Genomic DNA, 21,763 nt, shown 5'->3' with positions numbered 1-21,763 from the left:
GTCTCAAAGCTGACGCTTTTCCTTACACCACCTCTCATAAGAACAATCCTGCAAAGATCCTAAAAGCTCTGCAGAGAATGAAGAGATATTAGCAAAGGACCTCCTCCAGAATGCAATGCCTCGTCACAGAGGTGTCATGCAAGAGACACATAAAAAGATGGCTGTTTCAGAGGAGGGTATGTGAACCATGAAGAGAGCGATGGCCCCGCAAGGCAGCCCCACACTGTGGAGCGTGACCAGCTAGGGCTGCAATGGCTCTAAGGCTTCTTCCTATTCCTTATCTTCTGAGGTGGCTATTCGTCCTGGAGGTTTGGTCTCCGGAAGTATATCAGTCACATTTCTAGGTGCTTTGCCAAAGGCTCTGCTTCAAACAAAATTTTATCAACTCCACTTCTGTTGCTTCTTCCACTGTTTCCAGATCATCCAGGCTCTCAAAAGCGTCCTCTAACACCTCTTCCATGATCCTGGCCTTCATAATCTCTTTGGACAATTCCTGTATGGTACCCCGGACTGGTGAAATCGTCACAAGATTCTACATGGTCTTTATCAATTCTGTGCTCTTTTTTAGGGAACCAGCCACTTTCAAACCACCAGCTCATTCTTCATTTCCATGAGCACAGAGTTCATGAGAGCTTTGCGTAAAGCTTGTTCATAGCCTTCCTTGACCTATCATCTCATTAGTCAGAACCACACAGATATTCTGGCCCTTCTTGGCAGTATCTTTCACAGATGGTTTCACTCTTCCTTTTTCTCTTTGGATATCTCTTATCTGCCTTTCAGTAGCTCTCAATTCCTTTTCTAATCAACAAAAATCAATCGGCATGCAAAAATCAGTTGCATTTCTATATACGTACAAGGAACTATTTGAAAATGAAATGGGTATCTCCTCACCCCAGCATTTAGAATGGCATCAAAAAGAATAAAATTCTCAGGGATAAATTTAACCAAGGAAGTGGAAAATCTGTGTACTTTCAAATTATAAAACATTGATGAAAGAAACTAAAGAAAACACAACTAAGTGGAAAGATATTGTGTTCATGGATTAGAAGAAGGAACAGTTAAAATGCTCATACTAGTCACAGTGATTGACAGATTCCATGCAACCCCTGTCAAGATTTGAATGGCACCCTTTACAGACATAGAAAAACAAGTCACAAAATTCACATGGAACCATGAAAAACCCTAAATAACCAAAGCAATCTTGAGAAAGAACTAAGCTGAATATATCACACTTCCTGACTCCAAATGATATTACAAAGCTAGAGTAATCAAGACAGTAGGCATAAAAACAGATACAGAGGCCCCTGGAACAGAATTGAGAACTCCGAAATAAACCCATGCATAAATGATCAACTAGTATTGGACAACAGAGCCAATACCACTCAATGGAGAAAAGACAGTCTCTTCAATAAATGGTGTCAGTAAAACTAGATATTCACATGGAAAAGAATGAACTAGACCCTTATCTTGCACTATTTACAAAAAGTAACTCGAAATGGATTAAGATTGAAATGCAAGGCCTGAAACTTGTAAAATTTCCAGAAGAAAATATAGGAGAGTATGCTCTTTGACATTGGCCTTAGCAACTATTTTGGGGGGTTGACTTCAAAAACACAGGCAACAAAAGCAAAAATAAGTGGTACTACATCCAACCAAAAAGCTTTGACACCGCAAAAGAAATAATCAAGAAAATGAAAAGGCAATCTATGGAATGGGAGAAAATATATGCAAACCATATATCTGGTAAGGGATTAATGTCCAAAATATATAAGGAAGTCAAACTCAATAGTAAAATCAAACAAATAAACAAAACCCAAATAAGCCAATTAAATATGCACAAAAGGCCTGGATAGATATTTTCCCAAGGAAGATACACAAATGGCCAACAGGTCCATGGAAAGGTCTATCACATCCATCACATCACGAATCACCGGGAAAATGCAAACCAAAACCACAAGGAACCACCACCTCACATGTGTTAGGATGGGTGTTATCAAAAAGACAACAAATAACAAGTGCTGGCCGGGATATAAAGGAAAGGAAACACGTACACTGTTGGTGGAAATATAAATTGGTACAGCCATTATGGAAAACAGTACAGAGTTTCCTCAAAAGAAAAACTGAAATAAACTACCATACGATTCATCAATTCTGCTTTTGGGTATCTATGAGAAGTAAATTAAATCATTATCTTGAAGAGATATCTGTGCCCTGTGTTCATTTTAGCATTATTTATGATAGCCAAGGTCAATGGGGTGCCTGAGGAGTTCAGTCGGTTAAGGGTCTGACTCTTGATCTCAGCTCAGGTCTTCATCTCAAGGTCTTGAGGTCAAGCCCCATGTTGGGCTCCACAGTAGGAGTGGAGCCTACTTAAAAAATAAATAAATAAACAAACAAATAAATAAATAAATAAATAAAGCATAGCTAAGGTCAAGCCATCAAAACAACTGATGTATCTATCAACATGTGAATGGGTAAAGAAAATGTGAGATATCTATATATATTCCATTCATGTAATGGACTATTATTCAGCCATGGAAAAGAAGGAAATCTTGTCACTTGCAACAATATGGATGAACCTTGAGGGCATTATGCTAAGTGAAATAAGTCAGAGAAAGACAAGTACTGTATGACCTCACTTATATGCAGAATCCAAAAAAAAAAAAAAACAAAACTGAACTCACAGAAACAGTAGATTGACAGTTGCTAAGGACAGGGTGGGGCTTGGGGGAATGGGTGAATGTGGTCCAAGGGCACAAACCTTTAGCTTTGAGATGAATAATATCTGGGATCTAATGTACAGCATGGTGACAACAGTTAACAATATTGTACTATATAACTGAAAGTTGCTAAGAGAGTAGATCCTAAAAGTTCTTAACACACGCACTTGTGCACGCACACACACACACACACACACACACAGAAGTAACCATGTGAGGTCATGGATGCGTTAACTAACCTTACTGTTGTAATCATACTGCAATATATAAATGCATCAAATCATTGCACTGTACACCTTAAACGAACACAATATTATGTGTTAATTATATCTCAATAAAGACGGAAAAATTTCAAGCAAATATTAAGGGGAAAAAAAAAGAGAAATTCAATAGGACGAGAAAGCTGGAGATATATTCCCTATACGTCTGCACCTTTTCCAGGACAAGGGGACGGGACCCTGGGGCCACTTGTTCCTCTCATGCACCTGACACACAAGTAAAATACTAGAATTCATCTCCTCTAGCAGAACAGAGAATTGCTGCCTCCAGCACTAACCATATTCCCCACTAATCTCTGAAACTGTACATTTTTGTAACTATTCGTAACAAATCATTGGATTAATTTCCTTTTTATTTCCTTATGAGAAAACTAAATTGCTAATGTTATCAAAATGTTCTCCCTCACTGGAAAATTCCCCTGGCTCTAGTGTTTGGGTTTATATGGTCCCATTTGGAGTTGGTTTAAAGAGACATGAATTTTTTTTAAAGGAAATACTCAGTAGTAAAGTTGGCCTAAGCATTTCTCTCTGTAGCATTTTTTTTTGGCGGCGCGGGGGGGGGGGGGGGGGGGGATTGCTTCCCTCCTCTTTTATTTACTCTCTGCTTTAATAGTGCTGCTTTCCATACAGCCCTTTTCATTTCCAAAATGCATCCAGAGTTTTCCAAATAAATGTTGGCCTCCCAGATATGCAAACCTTGGGGCTCAATTGGACCGTTTGGGGATAACTCCTCAGCCCTGTAAAGAAAGCCAAAGTTTCACGAACAGCCTTTCACTTTACAATCTTCTCTGAGCACACCTTACAAGAGATTGGGCTTGCAGATAATTTAAAGCATTTCATTTTCTCCTTTCTTAGTCTGCTCAGGCTCAAAATATCACAGACCATGCTTACACACAGGAATCTACTTTCTTATAGTTCTGGGCAGCCCAAGATCAAGGTCCCAGCTAATGCTGTTTCTGCTAAGACCTCTCTCTGGCTTACAGACAGCAGCCTTTCTGCTGTGTTTTCACATGATGGAGAAGGAGAAAGAGCTTTCTGATACCTCTTCTCATTAGGACACTAACCCTATGAGAGCGGGGTGCCACCCTTGTGACCATTTTTAACCTTAATTACTTCCTTACTCTAAATACAGTCACATTGGGGATGAGGATTTAACATGACTTTCAGGACAAAATTCGGTCCACAGCACCTGGGGGGGAAAAAAAAACTGTACTACAAAGTCAACATGGACAAAAGGCGCAGCAGCTCTCCATCTCTTTAAGTCAATTACCCAGGGGCAGCAATTAACTGTGAAAAAGACTTAGCAAGTTGCCTCACCCACCACTACCCCTTCTGCCTGCTTGGGAGGTTGATGCTCCTTTCCCCTGTGTTTCAGAGCACTTTAGGAGAGTTCTTTTGCTACATTGAGTCTAACTCTGCAACCCTGGAATTGGACCCTGCCTGGGCACTTTGAAATAGACAAGATGTGCTCCTTCTGCCCACAACGCCCACCTCCCTCTCCACTAGAACAGCTAAACACGGCTTCATGAGACAATCCTCTGTCCTTGGGTGCCTTCCCTTTTCTCTCTTTCCAGGGACCTGTGCGCCATGATTCCTTCTCTCAGGCTGAAATCTCTCCTTTCATCTCTCTTGCAACCCTTGTCTCAGAGACCATCCAGTCCCTCTGCAAAGTGCTATCCAAGAGCAGGCTAACCCCCACCCCCACCCCGCTGCCCCCCAAATCACCTCTCCTTGGCCTCTCGGCTCTGTGTGATGCATCCACCACCAGCTTCCTCTGGCACAGTGGCCGCCTCGCCTCCCTCTGTGGTCTGCCCTGCAGGTGCTGCTGGAATCGGCTCGGGTTTAGGAGTTCTCTACGTCGGTGTGGTCTTCCACATCCATTGCTACTGCAGAGTGGTGGTGGCTGGTGTGGATACAGGCGGTGCCCCTGGAGGACTGCAAACTCCCCATCTTCTCCAGGCGCCCTGACTGCCAGGGCAGAGGGCAGCGGAGAGCTGAGAAAATCCGAACACCCCCCCCCCCCCCCGACACACACACCCAAGATGTAACTGGATGATGAGAGAGCCTGGCTGTCATTCGCTCCTTCTCCCAGGCTTAAGGGAACTGCCGATTTGAGCTTTCCCTTCAGTCCCGTGGGTAGAGTTGCACACAGGGTGAACGGGGGCGTCATTCCCTCTTTGCTGTAATTCTGCGCCACCCCACCCCGACATTGGAGGACATAAAGCTATGCTCGGTGCTGGGTCCCTCTTAGCCACTTCTCTGAGGAGAGCGCATTATAAAGAAGCAGAAAGTGGAAAGAAAGAAAATATGAGAACTTATAATGACCCACACAATTTCTATTTTTACCATCAAATTAGTCTATCTTTCCTTCTTCCTTCCTTTCTCTCTCCCCCTCCTTCCTTCCTTCCCTCCTTCCTTCACTCCCTCCTTCCCCTCCCTCCTTCCCTCCCTTCCCTCCTTCCCTCCTTCCTCCTTCCCTCATTCCTTCCTTCCTTCACTCCCTCCTTCCTCTCCCTCCTTCCCTCCCTTCCCTCCTTCCCTCTCTCCTTCCCTCCTTCCTCCCCTCCGTCCTTCCTTCCTTCCATGCCGTCACACCAATCATTGAGCACTTGCTCTACGTGCTGTAATACTTGTTTTGCATAATTTTTACTAAGTTATTACCAAACTTGTATCCCTAAAAAATCTGTTGAGTCAAAAATTACAATGCAGTCAGTTAAAGAAACACCTTAAGCAGACACCTCCCTAATTTCAACATTTTGTTTCTTTTGAAAGCTGCACATCACTTCTAAATCAAGTCTATGGGGCCGGCGTATGGTTTACTGGGCTCAGAGTCTGTTGGCCTGGGTGGAATCCCAGCTCTACGACTTAACTGTATGCCCTTGACCAGGTTAAGTTCTCAGAGGCGACATGTGTTCACCTCTAAAGATGGTGATGATGCTAACTATCGCATCAGGCCCTTGTGAGGATCATATTAAGCAACGCATGTTAAAGTAGTTATGAAAGTGGCTGGAATCTAGTAAGCTTTGACCAAGAGTATATATTATTCCTAATAATAAGTTGCTACTACTAATAACAACTAATAAAACATAACTGATAACTAATAATAACTAATAATGTTACTGCTAATCATAAGTTGTTAATCTTTTTTTTTAATGTTTATTTTTGAGACAGAGAGAGACAGAGCATGAACGGGGATAGAGTCAGAGAGAGAGGGAGACACAGAATCAGAAGCAGGCTCCAAGTTCTGAGCGGTCAGCACAGAGCCCGACGCGGGGCTTGAACTCACGGACCGCGAGATCACGACCTGAGCCAAAGTCGGATGCTTAACCGACTGAGCCACCCACGTGCCCCAATAAATTGTTAATCTTAAGTTGTTACTGAATACCTATTATCTGCCTGGAACTTCACCCGGCAGGTAAGATGTGTGGGAACAAGCTAGTTGTTGTTGACTGACCTGACTTCCTAAATTGCTTGACCCAGGTGTTTCCGAGCGGTGCGAACAAGGCCTTGTGGGGCACCTGGGGGCATCCCAACCATGAGGCTTGTGGTGCCAGAGCTTCTGAGACACCACGGTCACGACCAGTGGCTGTCATTCTGAGCATCTGGGATTTCTTCCAGTTGCACTGAAGACTTCTCATGAAAAACTGGTAGACCACACTGGGCAATGATCTTTTCCTCATGAAGCACCATTGCAATGTGCTTATACAAAATAACGGACTCTAATCCACATCTTCCCATCATCTTCAAGGGCAGCCTTGATTTCTTCTGTCTTTTCGTGTTTCAACCAAGAGAGAGATCACTCTACTCAGCTTCCTCAAAGCACGGCCCCTTTTGTATGGGTCTAGGCACAGGAGGGAAGCAACAAGAGGCCTGCTGAGTGGGACCCCTGGGTTCATGGGCAAAGTGAAGTAACACATTTTTAAAACACCAGGGAATTGCTTCTCTGTCCCAATGCTCTTCCAGGTGGATGGCCCACGTGCTTGCCTTCTCTGCCACAGCACCTCTCGTGTCCCTCTGTGACTGCCTCACACACAGCAGCAAGTGCAGCCCTTGCAGCCGTGGGCCCCACTCCGGTTCTGCTCGGGAACATTCCCACCAGCACATCAGCTGCCTCCTTGCTGATACACAGGACCCCAGAACAACCGCTTACCCATGGATGGCCCACTGGTCTCTCAAGAGTTTAGAAAAATAAACAGTAGTTTCTTATTTCAAAAATATTGGGCCACTTGCAAAGACATGGATGGAACTCAAGAGAATATTGTGCTAAGCGAAATAAGTCAGCCAGAGAAAGACACATAGCATGTGATTTCACTCACATGTGGAATTTGAGGAACAAAACGAAGGAGCAAAGCGAAAAAGAGAGACAGACAGACAGCCAAACCAAGAAACAGACTCTTAACCATAGAAATCAAATTGACGGTGACCAGAAGGGAGGTAGGTGGGGAGATGGGTGAAATAGGGGAAGGGGACTAAGGAGGACACTTGTCGTGATGAGCACTGGGTGATGTACGGAAGTGTCGAATCACTAAATTGTGCTCCTGAAACTAACAGAACCCTGTACGTTAACTAACTGGAAGTGAAATAAAAACTTAAAAAAAAATATTCGGGACTCTTGGCCCAGAAGCCACGGCGAAATGTGCTTTGACAGGTAGGCTTTAGAAGCACTCAGCCTTCCTTCCCTCTGACATCTCTGTTTCTCACATCTGCCAAGTCCTGCATGTTCACAGAGCACATCAACAGCAGCTACTCCATTCTCACGACCACAATGAGCATTGAGCAAGCCGCCCATGTCAATAATAATGGCCACGATAATAGTAATACAAAAAACCAAAACTTTCATCGAGCGTTTACTTGGCTCTAGTTTCCGTGCCCACTGTTTTCTGCAGATTAGCTGGGCTGTCACGAACAGCTTTGACCACCCCTGTTGAAGGATGAGGAAAACAAAGCTCAGAGACAGTAACTTGTCCCCATTTTGCAGATGAGAGCTCCAGTGACTAGGCCCAGCACGTGGCATTCCCAGGTCTAGAACCAAACCAAGTTTTCCAGGCCCTTTCTAAGGCTCCATGCCATTTGGGAGCATTCTCCAAGTCACCCCGGGGGTCTGAGGCCATTTTGGCACTACTTTGGGGGCTCACCGTCCCAGCCCGGAAGAGGTCAGTCACAGTGGTCAATCAGCTGTGCCTGCAGGCCATGGTTGGTGCACAGACACAAAGCTATCTCATAACCAAAGGCAAAGGGCATGATCCCAGTTGGAAATGACTAACAGGGATCCTTTGCCTCTGAGGCCAGAGCTTGAATCTACAACTAGTTAGAGCCAGTTCTACTGGCGTGCTGTGTACATAATGTGAACCATGGCCTTTGGCAATGGCTCTTAAATTTGGCACCCTCCACCCTCCTCCTGGACCCACGAGATAACATAACCAAATGTTTTCTGATGCTGTAAGAAATGAGTGTTTTGCAGGTAGGAGGAAATGCAAACATCATCTGTATAAGGGGTTTGCTCTGTCCAATCCCAAGGGCAAAGTGGCTCACTCCTTCCTGACCCTCCAAAAGGTTAAATGTGAGCAAGGGCCCAGATAAATGGTCGCAATGCAAACAAAGTCATGTAAATAAATGCATCTCTGATCTATGCAGGCTGCTGATGCCAAATATACCATCTGTACCATTTCTCATGATGAGTTGATTTTTTTCCCCCCTGAATGTCCCAAGCAATGAGAAGATGACCATGTTTATGCAGACCAAAGCACGCATCATTTGACCCTCTTGGAAATTTTTTTTAGGTATCAGATCCTCAGAGAATCAGTAGCATTTGTGTCTTTCTAGGTTAGTTTGGAGTTGGAAGAAAGAAAGAGATCTCACTAGAAAGGAACTGGGCACATGTCCAGGGCCTGAGAGGGTACCTGCAATTGATTGTGATTTTCAGGGAGTTCCAGTTGCATCTGTGATCTAAGACTGCTCACCTTACCCTTCACCCATTCACTTAGCAAGAGCATTAATCGCATCAAATTATGGTGGGAGTTGTGTTGGGTATTACAGATGCAAAGATAAGTAAAATCTGGTGCTTGCCTTAGAGAGAGATTCCTCGTGCTGTGAGAATTTGCTTAGCACGATTTATGGATAACTTCTTGAAAAATAAAAATGAAGGGTCTGTAATCAGACTCACATGTGGATGGAGCTTCCTAAAGACACTAATGACCAGGATGTATCCCTTCACTTACCAATCCATGTAAGTCAGGGCTCAGACATCTATATTATTTAAAAAACAAAACCAACATGAAACTTATGGACCAAGGGTCAGCAAATGGTTTGTTTTTGTAAAGAGCCACATAATAGGGGCGCTTGGGTGGCTCAGTCGGTTAAGCTTCCGACTTTGGCTCAGGTCATGATCTCACGGTTTGTGGGTTCAAGCCCCACGTCGGGCTCTGTACTGACAGCTGGGAGCCTGGAGCCTGCTTCAGATTCTGTGTCTCCCTCTCTCTCTGCCCCTCCCATGCTCACGGTCTCTCTCTGTCTCTCAGTAATAAAATAAAACGTTAAAAAAAAATTTTTTTTTAAGCCACATGGTAAATATTTTCAGTTTTGTGGGTTGTACAATTTTTGTTGCAACTATTCACCCCACCATTGTAGCATGAAAACAGCCATAGGCAACAGGAGAATAAGAGGGTGTGGCTGTGTTCTAAAAGAACTTTATTGTTACAAAAACAGGCAGCGTGCTGGATTTAGCTTGTGGGCTGTAGTTTTCCACGTCCTCTTCTAGATGATTCCCCATAGGCAATTAGGCTTGAGATTGGCTTGCCTAGAAAATACTGTGACTTTGGAGGTTGTGTGACCGACTGACTCCACCGCAGATGTGACCTGAAGGAACACCGCTTTTCCCAGCCGCATCACCGGGCAGAAAACTTCCTTGAGTCCCATCTCCCACTGCGTTGCAAGCGACAAATGCTTACATTGAATCTGATCAAATGCTTTTCAGGGATCCATATTCAAGTGCCAATCTTATTGGAGGTAGGGGATTCTACTAGATATAGAGTCTAAACCAAGAAATTAATCGACTTGCATTCTAAGTTTTTCTGAAATCAGAAAAAAAAAGATATTTCTGTGATTATTAGATGTATCACTGCATCTTAGGGTCTGGTGTAGAAAAGAAATATATATCTCTCGGAAGACAGCTTTTAAATTCTAAGGTAGGTCTAAGCTCTTAATTTATATACTATTATACTTGATGGACTTAAGGGAAACAAACTTTTAACTATAAACTATGTTCTTTTAGTTCTAACATTTTGAAATACACTTAGTGCTTATTGAAGGGCAAATTCACTTCAACAAATATTTATGAAATAACAACTTTGGAGCTAGCATTCCAACTCTTGCATAATACACAGTTTTGTGGGAAAAACAACAAAAAGTCCCTATAGCACAAATGATAAATGCTGTAGTCGAGGGAACACAGATCTAGGAGGACTAATTCTCCTTGAGTGGGAATATGGTGAAGGAGGCAGAAGCAGGAGAGAGCACCAGGGGAATCCAGGAAGAGCCACAGAGAGGAGGCAGCATTCGATCTGGGCACCTAAGGATGAGTAGGAGCTCTCCAGGCAGACCAAACACAAAAAAGAGGGTGTTATTTGAGCAAGGGCACTGAGTCAGGAAAAGCATTTCTGTTTAAGGAGAGATGTCTAGGCTACTCAGACCCGAGTGCCAGGTGTCTGGGGATAGTGGAGGAAAAAGAAAAGACACAGCCTGACGGGAGTTCTGGGGTCAAATAGGGAAGGCTTTGTTGGTAATGCTAAAGCTTTGAGATTTCCTTTAATAAGCTAAGGGAAGCCGTTAACATTTGAAATCAAGGAACTGACCTAATCTCATCTGAATTTTAGAAAGATTATCCTGGGCCAAGAGCAGAGGGAGCCTTGAGCCTGTCAAAATGTTCCTAATCTGACCACAAAACAGGGTGGTAAGATCTCCCCCACCCCCCCCCCCCGCACCTCCCCCCCCCCCCCAGAAGCTAAACAAATTCCCCAAATGCCAGGATCCGGGGGAAAAAAGTGTATTCAGGAAGCAGGCGTTCATTGCCCCATTCCCTCTAGAAGAGGGCAGGGTACCCACTTGGGCCCAGGGCCCAAATTTGTCACCCACCTCCCTGACAGCCACACGTGGCAGAAAAAATGTTGCAGAGCAATAAAAACAAACAGAGCAGCAAACAAAAATCCTTTCAATAGTCTGAGAAAGAGACTTTCCTATTAGAAAGACAGGGGGCGCCTGGGTGGCTCAGTCGGTTGAGTGTCCGACTTCGACTCAGGTCACGACCTCATGGTTCGTGGGCTCGAGCCCCGTGTCAGGCTCTGTGCTGACGGCTGGGGCCTGAAGCCTGCTTCAGATTCTGAGTCTCCCTCTCTCTTTGCTCCTCCCCTGCTCACACTGTCTCTCTCTCAAAAATAAATAAAGATTAAAAAAATTGTTTTAAATAAAAAAAAAAGAAAAAGGAAGACAGAAGCGGCGGTCCTCTCTCTCCATTCAAACCAGCTCTCAGTCACCTCCACAAATGTCCTTGGTCCTGTGGATAAAAGTGCACGGGCCACCAATGCCTCCATCAAGCGTCACTGGTTTTTGACCCTCGTGTCTTTAACATCTTCGTTAATGTAACGTGCCCTTAGGCATATATATGGTGAAAACACTTCACTGTCCAGTCGTATCTTAAATAAATGCTTTCATTCTCTTACTATCTGTCCCAACATCCCATGCACTTCCCCACCGTTCCTCCTGCTCCTTCAGGGGGCAGTGACCCTGGCCTTTCCGAAGGCCTCAGTTGCCTTCTTTGCATGACCCGCCCCCCATCTCAGAGCAGTCCTGGCGCTACAAGGGAAAACAGCGCCCCCTCTGTTGGAAAGGTGGCCAGGTGAGCCTAAGTCTCCTGAGCAGGAAGCTAGTTGGGCCACCGCAGGTGGGCAGGCACTTAATGAGGGCTTTTAAAGAGACTCTTTCAATAAGCATTTATTGACCATTTGCTGTGCCTGCTATAAAATCCTAATAAGGCCCAGCAGTGGTAAGAATTTGCTCCGCGGTATCTACTGCTTCATCATAGAAGCTAAGAGATTTTTTCTAAAACCATGCAAGGGGAAGAATAAAATCCTTCCAGGCCACCTTTGGCACCGTGAAGGAGACCTTGCTCTGTCCCGATGGTCAGCAGCGTCAGACAGGGTCTCGGCGGAGGAAAGGCAGCTGGCCCCGGGCCAGAGAGCAAGCTGCTGGTCTAAGAGCAAGAACCAGCAGAAGCGTGTGCTCTCTTGACTTTATTTCTGGTCATAAAGCAACCAATTACCCGACTAGGATAAAACAGCATTTTTTTTTCTATTCTGCTTTCACAATCATCTTTCTTCCCTGTTTCTAAAATTGATTTCGTCCCCATTTAGCTAGAAGCCAAACAGAGCCTCCAGTCCACTGTGTCTCAGTCCATTCTCCATCGTGTCATTTTATTTTGAATTTAGAATCCAAATTCTTGTTTCCATGTCAGTAACTCAGTGTTACTTACGTTTATTTAAAAACAAATAAAACGAGACCACAAATTATCAATATTGTTTGACATCATGCCATTTCCAGCAACCGGTCTTACTGCTAATGCTCATTTTTCATTATTTAAAGGTAGTTTTTTTGCTCTTTTCCTCTCGAGGACTGGGTTTAGATAATTGAGCTTTGAAGAAAGATTGAAAACTCTCTGGATATAAAGAGAGGGGGGAAAAAAGGAAATGTTAAGTACAAAGTTGTAGTGCACTATTGCCCTTATGTTCAATAATGGAAATATAGCTTAGGGTACCATGCAAAAGAGCATCCTTATATTTTTAAATTGCAAGTGTCCAATTATGTACAAGGGTCAAGGCAGAATTGATCTGAAGGAGCTCAATTTTAAAATCCCTTTAAAACTCATGACAAAGGCTGCCATATTATTAAACTAAATGTTTAAAAAAGGAAAGTATTATGCGTGCCGCATGGGGGAAGATCAGATTTTTATTAATGCAAGTTTTAAATGCTGATTAATCCTCTCGAGAGTCAGTTTCCCAAAGCATTGGACTGTATTCAAGTCTTTTTCAAAACGGCACATCACTTCCATTATTCTGAATATTAATTGAACAACATTATAACTAAGGATACAAAGCAAGATTTAAAACATGATTACAGCTGTCAGTGCCTACATCTAAATAAGTCATTGGAAATTCAGGCTTAGAAGAAAAAAATGTTGGAAATCGGTCTTCGAACACCAAAGATGTCTCTCAGCCTTTTTTAAAAAATGAATGTGATGCTTTAGGACCGAAGAAAGCTTCAGCTGTGACTTGGCCTTAATGTATTTATCTGGGCAATTCCCAATCAGAAATCAGAGTTACCTTTTGATTTGTGATTTAGGACAATGTCAAGTACATTTTCTTGAGGGGAGAAGAAGAAGGAGAGCCAAAGAATATTATTAGTTGATAGAATGTTTCCATTACCTTATTTCGTATTTCTATTTCAGTCTCCTGTCTAAACTCAAAAAAAAAAAAAAAAATCAAAGAATTAGCTGAATTTAATCAAATAAAATATTACTATGGTTTCAAAACAACTCATTAAGCTCAGAGTCAAGCAACTGCAAGTGAGTAATGACTTATGTTCACAATAACCAATCGTCTAAATTCAACTTCTTCTAGCTCCCAAATCCAGTCTGGGGGTAGAAAGAATCCCCAGTTTCCCCACCGGAAGCAGAGTAAAATATTGGCTTCTATTACGACCTTGGGGAATTTTAGTTTCGTCTTGTTTCCTTAAATGGTTGCTATGCATTTGAGTGATAGCTCTTTGTTCGAAAGGATGCAAAAGCCACTCTTACATCTAATTCTAGTAAGATAAATGGCATTATGAAAGGAATATTAAAAATTTACAGCCCTCTTCACTAAGTTTATTTGTCAGCCAAACATGCTGAATATTGCATAGCACACACACACACACAAAAGCATGCCATCCTGACGATGAAAGAGATATGAGGAAATAATGGTGCAGTGATAACAAGTCTGATGGAGTTTGCATAGCTCGGCTGCTGCCTGGCACGTCACTTAATTGTATTGCGCCAAACCAGCAGAATCGTGCAATATGTTAGCATAAAGGGTCCACAGTTTAAGGGGAAAATCTAGAAGTGTTAACTATACACTGTCTAATTATACAACCTTACTGTCCCAGAATGTGATTTCAGAAACCATTTCTGACATATGGGAAAAGGGTAGAACAGCTGGTCATTAAGGTTTTCTCAAGACTATTTAGCAACACACTTGAATGTAATTAAAGTGAAACACTAAATACTGCGCTTGTGGTACAATGTATTTTTAATTTTTATGGCATGTGGTAAAAGTAAATAGATGCAGAGCATTCAAGTTTCTCCATTCGGCATCCAACTAGTCAAAGACTCGGTATCTGGCTGAGTGCAAGCAGCACCCTGGTGGAAGTCATCGACATCCGCATGGGGGGGTTCAGGGCCGTCTTAAAGGGACTGAACTTGGCAATGTTCAGAGGGGTGGCTAATGGGAACTCCCAGACAAAGCATGAGATAAATTTGTTCACTTATTTATTCAGTCATTCATCGAACACGACCTAGAATTCTTTTCAACGATAAAGGCATTAGCCTGGCCCCTCGAGTGGATCACATCTCACTGTGCTTAAAACACAGTGAGGGAAGGTGGTTCAAGGGTGGTGGGAGCACCAGGAAGGGGTGCCTGGCCCAAACTGGGCACGTCAAGCCAAGCCCCCTTAATAGGGGTCATCTTAGCTAGGAAAAGAGCTTATGCGAAGGCTAAGAGATGAAAAAGAATACTGTGCTATGAATAGAAACTTCACAACTATTGGACATTCATAGTATCCTGGCCTGGGGCTAAGCCCTTGACATATATTATTTCATTCAGTCCTCAGAGCAACCCTACTACATGGTAAAGTACTATTGTTATCTACCGTTGACAGATGAGGAGACTCACAAGACAGTTCATGGCGAAGCAGTTACTGGGTGACTGAGCCCGGATTCAAACCCAGGTGTGTCTGAATGCCAAGTCAAAACTTCTCCATATTACATGCCCAAATTGACATGTAGGTAGCATGTTTATTTCATCTTCAAAGAACTTCATGTATAAACTCATTAGTCCTTATAACAACCCTATGACTGAGATAATGAAAAGACAAGGTGCAGACTGGGAGAAAATATCACATATGTGATAAAGAACTTGTATCCAGAATACATAAAGAACTCTCAAAACGCAACAGTAAGAAAGTTAATCACCCAAAAAGTAAGCAGAATATTTAAACAGTTGCTTCACCAAAGAACAAATATTATGGCAAAATAAGCACACACAAAAAATAATGCTCAACATCAATAGCCATTAGGGAAATGCAAATTAAAAACACAAAGAAATGCCACTGTATCTCCATTGGAATGGCTAAAATAATAAAAAATAAGGACTATACCAAGTGCTTGCAGAATTATAGAGCGACAGTTTGCTGGTGGGAATGCAAGATTGTACACCCACTCTGGAAAAATTCTGCAGTTTCTTACAAAATGAAACGTACATTTACCATGAGACTTAGCAAATCCACTCCTGGGTATTCACCCTAGAGACATAAAAGCCCACGTGAATATTTATAGCAGCATTATTCATAATCTTAGAAAACTGGGAACAATCCCAATGTCCTTCAACAATGAGCTGATAAGCTGTCTTACATCCATAAAAGGGAATACTACTCGGCTACGAAAAGGAATGACCTAATGAGACTCATGCACCACAGATGAATCCCAAAGGCCTTATGCCGAGGAAAGAAGCCAGTTGTAAAAGGGGACACACGGCATGACATTCTGAGAAAAGAAAACTCTAAGGGATTGTTGCCATGGGTTGGGGTGAGGGATGGTTTCACTTCATAAAGGCAGTGGGAGGGAATTTTTAGGGTAAGGAAAGTGTTCTGGATCCTAATTATGGTGGTATTTACATGGACATACACATTGTTAAAACTCCTAGAACTGCACCCACCCCCCAAACAAAGCACACCGCATATAAATTAAAACACTAACAGTAAAAACCCTATGAGGTACGTGTTCTAGTGTGGGTTCTCTGAAAAGAGAAAACCCTGAGATAAGAAACTGGGAGCTAGGAATTTATTTGCAAAGTGAATCCAGGAATCACAAGTGAAGAAATGGGGAAGGTGAGAAAGAAAAAGGAGAGAAGAAGAAGAAGAAGAAAAAGAAGAAGAAGAAGAAGAAGAAAGAAGAAGAAGAAGAAGAAGAAGAAGAAGAAGAAGAAGAAGAAGAAAGAAGAAGAAGAAGAAGAAGAAGAAGAAGAAGAAGAAGAAGAATAGAAGAAGAAGAAAAAAAGAGACAGAGCGAATAAAGAAACAGAAGAAGACAAGTAGCTACGCCAAGAAGCCCTCCTCACCACGCAACACTCCGCCCTCCGCCGTCATACTACCAGACCGATCCTCAGAGACATCCGCCGCCTCCATCAGCATGAATACAGGAATAAGAATAAAAGAAGAAGAAGAAGAAGAAGAAGAAGAAGACGACGACTGCACTAATGAGTGGGTTTCCACTGTGGACAACTTCAGGTCAGTCCTGCTGAGAATCTTCTGGGAAACCATATGGAATGTGTCTCAGAAACACTCCAACTACAGGCATCTTTCATTCGGTTGAGATTAAGGTTGCCTCTGGGAGCACAAACTGTTAGACTTCTAGATTTTGCAAGAGGCTTTGAAGGCCCTCAGGCAAAGAAGAAGAAAGACCCAGGTCCCTGAGGAGGGAAGAGGTCGACTGTCTATCTTAGCTGCTGGTGAATCCAGGTGGGCTGAGGGATACAGGACGGCAATCAGCAGCATTTGCTAATGAGGATTAGCAATGGATGCTCTACACATTTGGGTTTGCAATAAACTGGGGGAAATTTGCCAAACAACTAAAATAAATACATGCATGTTGATAATAAGACCTCAAGTCATCAAGGAAAATACTTACAACATGCCAAGTACCACATCGGACTATTATACGATTCTTCCAACAGCCCTATGAGGTAAGCATTAATATGCCCATTTTACAAGCAAGCAAACTGAGGCTCAAAGCAATCAGTTAGCTTTCCCAAAGATGCATGTGCACACGCGCGCGCACATACACACACACACACACACACACACACACACACATACAGCTAAGGAGTCATAAGATAACATAGAAGCCCATAGTTTTTCCGCCATGCTTGGTTACTGCCTACTCTGATTTATGTTGCTACAAAGCATTACAGAAGATAGAGGAATTCTGAGAAAGCTGTGCACAGCATTGGGAACCATGCATTGAGATTGCAAAGCCAGATCTAAGGCTGAGGTCAGGGCTTCTCTTTCCAGCTATCTACGAACGTGTCATCGTTCATTTGAGTCTCCAATAGCCAGTGACAGAAAACAAAAAGACACGATATTCAAAGCAATCCACTTTAATTCCGTACACAAATGTTGAGAAGGTTTTGATACTTTGGCTAATAAGAAATTAAAAATTGGCTGTAAATAATAATGACCTCTCCTTCTGCTGTTATCTCATTGACATAAATGACCGAGCTGATGCTCTAGCTGGAAGCATGGATCCTGTAGCTGCAGGCTCCTTAACACCCCCGCGGAACTCTACCTTTTATTCTCCTTACTGCTTCTTAACGGGCAGTCCTCCAACTCTGAAGGTGACTTTGCTGCCAAAGGACATGAACTTGGAGTTGTTCTTCACTGCAGGGAGTCTAAGATTAGAGAGTGATCCACATTCCCCTCCTCTCTCCCAATCTCTATTGTCATCATAGTAGCTGGACACAGAGACTACAGGCACACCTGGGAGATATTGTGGGTTTGGTTCCAGACCACCTCAGTAAAGGGAGTATCACAGTAAAGCGAGTCAAATGACTTTTCTGGTTTCCCAGTGCATATAAAAGTTATGTTGACACTATACTGTAGTCGAGTAGGTACGCAATAGCATTGTGTCTTTAAAAATGTATACACCTTAATTAAAAAATACTTTGTTGCTGAGGTGCCTGGGTGGCTCAGTCGGTTGAGCATCTGACTTTGGCTCAGGTCAAAATCTCATGGTTTGTGAGTTCAAGCCCCACACTGGGCTCTCTGCTATCAGCTTCAGATCCTCTATCTCCCCTCTCTCTCTGCCCCTCCGTTGATGGCATGCGCTCTGTCTCTCTCTCTCTCTCTCTCTCTCTCTCTCTCTCTCAAAAATAAACTAAAAATTTAAAGAATACTCATTGCTAATAAAAGGTAACCATAATCTGAGCCTTCTGCAAATCCTAATCTTTTTGCTGGCGGGGGGTCTTGCCTCAATGTTGACGGCTGCCGGCTGATCAGAGCGGTGGTTGCTGAAGGTCAGCACGGCTATGGCCATGTCTTAAAATAAGACAACAACGACATTGGCTGCATCCATTGACTCTTTTCTTTCACGACCGATCTCTCCGCAGCATGTGATGCTGTTCGATAGCGTTTTACCCACAGAATTCCTTTCAAAACTAGAGTCAGTCCTCTCAAGCCCTGCCGCTGCTTTATCAACTGAGTTCATATGATAGTCTAAATCCTTTGCTGTCATTTCAACAATCTTCACCGCGTCTTCACCAGGAGAGGATTCCAACTCGGGAAATTGCTTTCTTTGCTCATCCGTGAGAAAACAGCTCCTCGCCGGTTCCGGTTTTATCCTGAGACGGCAGCAGTTCGCTCACAGGCTCTGCTTCCAATCCCACTTCCCTTGTTCTCTCCACCACATCTGCAGTGACTTCCTCCCCTGAAGTCTTGAACCTTCAACTTGTGAAAGCAAAAACAAAAGCAAACACCCATGCTACCTGTGAGGTGCGATGAAGTGAAGCTCAAGGAAACGAGGTATTGCCTGCACAGACTTTTGGCCAAAGAACAAAGGAAAGCTAACTGACCCACGTGGGCACTGAACCCCTGACCTCATTAGCATTGTTTTCTCACCACCTCCGCTAACGGACAGCCCAATTAGGAGCACTGAATCAAAGACGGAAGTCACCCCTTCACCTGGAGCTAAGAAAAGCCCACAACTGCTGGTTAAGAAGAGAATGCTTCTCAAATCAAATAAACACAGCATGAACATCCACAAGCAATCTCTAAGAATCTTCCCTCCTTGCATGGCAGTGTCCAGCAAGGATTGCTAGCGGTGTGGCTTCCAGTCTGGAAGGTGATGACGGCTTTGGGAGCATCGCCCTGGGATGGATCCTGCTGGAGTGTGCTGGAGAGTGCTTCTCAGAGAGACTCTCAGGTCTGAGCCAACTCGAATCTTCTGCAGTTGTGACCCCCCCCCCCACCCCCTAGCCTCTTCTTTGAAACCCTTCCACACTGTCAGTCCTGACACTCGAATCTCTGCCTATGAACAGAACACTTCTTTTGAGTGTCCGCTGAGGGATCTACGGCAGAGATATTTCCACAATGGGTTTTACAATTGAAATGACTCTTGCTACTCTATGACAGCATAGAGGTTCTTCAGAGTGGTTCTTAAACTGTGAAGTACAACTCCCTTGTTCTGAAAGGTAGCAAGTTTGGATATGTGTCTCTGTCTGCACAAGTCTGTGTATAGATACGCTTTTAAAGATCTCTTTAAAAAAAAGATAAGTTGAATTACATCTCATTAGTTGTACTCCTTTTTTTTTTTTTTCCGAAAGCTGAAGTTATTTCAATAAGTTCCCAGGATATAATGAGTGAGTGAGTCAGTCAAGGAATGGTGTTAATAAAATCAAAGAAGATAGCTCAGTTCCCAGACCAGTTATGGGACTTTTCTATAGCCATGGGTCACAATCCTAGGCAGGGCCAACTAGCTCAATGTGACTTGATTTACATAATGACAACAAGTGGAGACAGAGCATGGAAGTTCATCGTAGAAACGTCTCCAATGGAAAATAATAGCCAATTTTGATGGCTGGGTTTGGCTTTATATTAAGAGCGGTGAATGAGAAGACATATGCCCAGAAGTAGAGGCCCAACCAAAGGTGAATTGGTTCCAGACTACAAACTATGGCTATAGTTCAGAATACATTTTTCTCTATGGAGAATTCTTAACAGCTAACCTGTCCTTTTCCTCTATTCTACTCTTCCCAGGATGAGACAACAATGAAGTGTCCCCTAAGCTCCCACCAAGCACACAGACACAAGCAAAGTCCAGCTTATGAGTTGATTCTGACTCCATTTGGTAGGCATCAGTAGTGTTCCAACAACCCATTCTCCTCTCCTTCCAGGTATAAGAAGATTACAGAGCCTTACCCTTTTTTTTTTTTTTTAATTTTTTTTTTTTCCACGTTTATTTATTTTTGGGACAGAGAGAGACAGAGCATGAACGGGGGAGGGGCAGAGAGAGAGGGAGACACAGAATCGGAAACAGGCTCCAGGCTCTGAGCCATCAGCCCAGAGCCCGACGCGGGGCTCGAACTCACGGACCGTGAGATCGTGACCTGGCTGAAGTCGGACGCTTAACCGACTGCGCCACCCAGGCGCCCCGAGCCTTACCCTTTGAAGTTGCCTTTGTGAGTCATTCAGGCCAATGAAATGTGATCAGAAGAGTCCAAAACATTTAATAGTTTATACACAACTCTCTAGACTTGGCAGCAACAAACCCAGAGGCAAATCTGAGCCTCCAGATGAGACGTCAGTACCAGGAATGATGGCATCTCATCAGCCTGGGATCTTGAGTGATGTCTATGTGAAACAGAGTTACTCCTGACCCTACGCCACCACCTCTTAATGGTAGGGTAAGCAGGAAATCAACCTTTGTTATTTTAACCATGGAGAGTTTAGGGTTGTTTCTTTCCAAAGTCTGTCTGAACTGCCTTACTGCAGAAGAAACTATTCCAGCATCTCAGCCTCTCAGACAGTGGGAATCAGGTATCTGAAGTCTTGACAAGAATCCCGGGAATCTAAGTGCTCACTAAGGCACTCTCTACAATACTAGCCTTGACTGTGTAACTGAGTTCATGCTTCCGTTTTTCCTCTGAGCTGGGAGTTGACCCTATACTAGCACTCTCCACACCTCCATAACATCATCAATGTCGTTTTAGGTTATCTTCTGCCTCCACCTGTACTATGACACCTGTCATGCCACCTGGCTTGAGTTTAGACCCTGTCTGAACCGCTCCTGGTTTGTCACACTGCCTGTCACACTGCCTATTCATTATGCTGCTCTCCCAGGGTTCAGCCACAGGTTTCTCCTCTCCCTGCTTGTCCTCTCTCTTCAGTAGGCAAAGGCCAGAAATATTCTACAATAGGCGTGAAAGAAGTTGAATCCAACAGGTAGACTGAGGACTTAGCTGAAACTTAGGCAAAAGATTAATGTCAAGAGACTTCATATGACTTAAAAAGGGAAGCTTTACTGGTAAATTCTGTTGCGGTCAACACCAGGAGGCCCAGAGGAGCAGACAGAATCAGGGAAGTGTGCAAGGTGATGTAAACCCTCGATAAAACAGATTCTGGAGTATTGGTTGCATTTCTCAGACAGGGGACACAAGACGATCCGGCTCTTGGCTCCAGGGCAAATGTGGAACCTGTCTCAGAAATAAGGACAAGGTCAACTATTCAGCTTTCTAGCCCAAGGTCTAGGGGATTTGAAACACAATGGACAGCTGTAGCTTCTTAAATCTTTCAAACTTCAGGTTTGTTCTGGAGTTTGGGAGAGGGATGTGCCTAGTAAGTGGTGTCTATGACACTTGACATGAGGCAAAAGAGGCTAAGAACCAGGCAGGATCTGACAATCTTCCTTAGTGA

The 21,763-nt window shown here is 43.5% G+C and overlaps 1 pseudogene; it reads right to left on the bottom strand.

Moving 5' to 3' along the window:
• Positions 1-240: 240 nt before the first annotated feature.
• Positions 241-18,389, bottom strand: LOC115504830 (annotated as a pseudogene).
• Positions 18,390-21,763: the final 3,374 nt, after the last annotated feature.

The sequence above is a fragment of the Lynx canadensis genome, chromosome F1, assembly GCF_007474595.2.
Source record: "Lynx canadensis isolate LIC74 chromosome F1, mLynCan4.pri.v2, whole genome shotgun sequence".
NCBI lineage: Eukaryota > Metazoa > Chordata > Mammalia > Carnivora > Felidae > Lynx > Lynx canadensis.
The sequence above is the reverse complement of the archived record's forward strand: the minus strand, read 5'-3'. Positions and strand labels throughout refer to the sequence as shown.